Source organism: Podarcis bocagei (genome assembly GCF_964188305.1).
Source record: "Podarcis bocagei genome assembly, chromosome: 3".
Taxonomy (NCBI): Eukaryota; Metazoa; Chordata; class Lepidosauria; order Squamata; family Lacertidae; genus Podarcis; species Podarcis bocagei.
Genome location: NC_138127.1, coordinates 108811470 through 108814718, shown reverse-complemented (window position 1 = coordinate 108814718; position 3249 = coordinate 108811470).

Sequence of the window (3249 nt, the reverse complement as noted above, 5' to 3'; positions counted from 1 at the left end):
TCTTAAGCTCCCTTACTGTTTAAAGGCACGGCATTCTTGATTTGTGTTTGTATGGACCATGCCCACTTTTGTTTTCTGTTCGGATTGTTGCAATGCCTTCACCCACCTATGGCCAAAGCACAATAAACACAGCTCAGTTTTTATGCCTTAAGAGAGAATATTATGAAAATAATATACAGGTGGTACATGACCCCAGTCAAGCTTGCAAAAATTTATCACTTGCCCGACAATAAATGTTGGAAATGTAAAGAAACTGAAGGTACATTCTTTCACCTTTGGTGGACGTGCCCAAGGATTAAGGCTTTCTGGGAGATGATTTATAATGAAATGCAAAAGGTATTTAAATATACCTTCCTGAAGAAACCAGAGGCCTTTCTCCTGGGCATAGTCGGCCAATTGGTGTTAAAGAAGGACAGAACTTTTTTTATGTATGCCACAACAGCAGCAAGAATACTTATTGCAAAGTACTGGAAGACACAAGATTTACCTACTCTGTAAGAATGGCAGATGAAGGTGATGGACTATATGGAATTGGCGGAAATGACTGGCAGAATCCAAGACCAGGGAGAAGAGTCAGTGGAAGAAGATTGGAAAAAGTTTAAAGACTATTTATAGAAATATTGTAAAATTAATGAATGTTAGAATGATGTTGGATAGAAATTAAGTGGTTTTTAGCTGTAATACTATAAGGGAATATGAAAAATGGATTACTAATAGGTAAAAATTTAATGTCACAATATTTTAAGATTAAAGATTAGGATAAATAAAGAGGGGAAGGATTTGCTGAACTAACAAACTGAATTGGAATACAAAAAAGGGAGGCGTGAGGAGGTCCGGGAAACAAGCTAATGAAAAATAAGTAATAGAAAGATGGAGTTGTTTTTAACTGTTTTTTTATTTTGTATTTCTCTTTTTTCTTTTTTCATTTTGTAATATCTTGAAAATTTTAATAAATATCTTTTTTTAAAAAAATAAATAAACACAGCTCAGTTTTTAGCCTGGGTACTTTAAACTAACTTTCTTTCTTTCTTTCTTTCTTTCTTTCTTTCTTTCTTTCTTTCTTTCTTTGTCAAGTGTGGATTTCATGATCTTTATTCAGCTCATAGTAGTGAGGAATAGAATTCCCCCAAAGTGTCTGCTTTATATACATTATTTACACAATGGGCCCCATGTGCCTGGCTAATTCTGGGATTCTCCTGTAGGCCAATCAGGTTGCGGATTCACTTCCACCTGGAGTTGGATTGGGTGGCTCCTATGGACCAATCAGACTGCTGCATTCTGGATCCTATTGTTCTAGGACCAATCAGACTGCTGCCTTTTGGATCCTATTCAACTCAGTACATAGCACCTTCCTTCCTTCCTTCCTTCCTTCCTTCCTTTCTCTCTCTCTGTCTCTCTCTCTCTCACACACACACCCCTCTTTAATTAACCCAGGATTCACCTCTTTTGTAACCTCATTAGCAATCAAAGCCAATAGGTAATTGAGCCGTACTTTAATTTCGAGAAAGAAGCCAGCTTGCATTTTCCACAACATTGAGCAGAAACAGAAGACCTGACAGGTCTCCAATCTATTGTATTAGCAAGATTAGCGGGGGTGGGGGGTCATAAGCGCACAGGGATGCAGAATTCCACCGATTAATATTCCTGCCTGGTCAGCATTAGCTGGCGAGTGCTGGAAGGAGGCAGCGGTGGCACAATGGGATCTCCTGGACTCTGTTCCTTCCTCACTCATATCTCGCAATCCATAGCAGGGAGATCTTAGAACCTAGAATTGAAGAACTGCGAACGGCCCCCACCACCACAAAGAAGGCTTCTCAATAGCAGAATTGCCAGGCACACACTGTTGGGTCATTCCGTATCAAGTGATCCAACTTTTTTACCTTGTGTCACCCAATTTTCTAAATATTTTTGTACACTTGTCATATGATCTAAACTAAGTTTCAACCTAGAATTTCAGCAAGCTATCAATCTGCTTTGGAACACGTTTTTAAAAGAAAAACTGACTAGCTTTTCAGATAACTTTTAATTACCGTATTTTTCACTCTGTAAGACACACTTTTTTCCTCCTAAAAAGTAAGGGGAAATGTCTGATCAGCAAGCAATTGGGAAGGGAGATATGGGATGCTAGAGATAAAGGAGGCTGCCTGGGAGGGTGAGGTAAAGACAGCAAACTTGCAAAGGGGGGAAACAGGAAGAATAAAGCAATGAGGAGAGAAATTAGAAGAAAAGGAGGAGCAAAAAAGTGCTCCAGCTAAGGAAAAGACACTAAGGCAAACAAGAGGGAAGGCAGTGTTGAAAGGAAGCAGCTGATCGGCAAGCGATCGGGAGGGAGATAAGGGACGCTAGTGATAAAGGAGGCTGCCTGGGAGGGGGGAGGTAAAAGAACATGGATCCTCAGGATTTTTGCATTGGGTCATCCCAAATTCACCATCAGATCACATAGCATGTCCATGGCTACAGCCTGCACCCAAAAAAACCACGCATCCACTGTTTCGTGGGGCCGCAATGGCTCAAAAACGCGGTTACAAAGCAACAATCCACATGGATCCTCCGGATTTTTGCATTGGGCTACCCCAAACTCACCGTCAAATCACATGTCTGTGGCCACAGCATGAACCACAAAAGTCATACATCCACTGTTTCGTTCAGAATATTTTTTTTCTTGTTTTCCTCCTCTAAAAACTAGGTGCGCCTTATGGTCAGGTGCGTCTTATGACGTGAAAAATACGGGTATATAACTTTCTAAAGAAATGCCTGATCTTATAGTTGGAAGTCTTGTTTCTTCTGTCATATTTTACTCCAAGAAGACCCATTTATCCTAAACAGAACCCAATAAGGCAGACATGTATGCGCAAAATATTTTCCCCCATGTGATCCCATTGAGATCCCAAAATGAAATTTTGCAGGTGGATCTTGGAAATATTAAATAATACATATTTTGAATTTTTTGAATTATATTAATTTTTGTAATCACTTTTTAAATTTCGTAACTTAAATTTAAAATTTAAAGCCCATGACATTCTGAAGAGATTGATGTTTTCAGTTTTGACATATCTCAATGCTGGGCTGAGCTTTTAAGGCTTTTAAGGCAAAAATCGTCTTTTTATTTGAAATTTCAAACCCTCAAAGCTCAAAAACGGGATGAGATAAAAAGCTAACCTTTTAGATTTAAACTTGGTTTTGATCATTCAACAGGTGTACAAAATATTAATAAAATTGGATGACGTGAGGTAAAAAAGTTGGAGCACT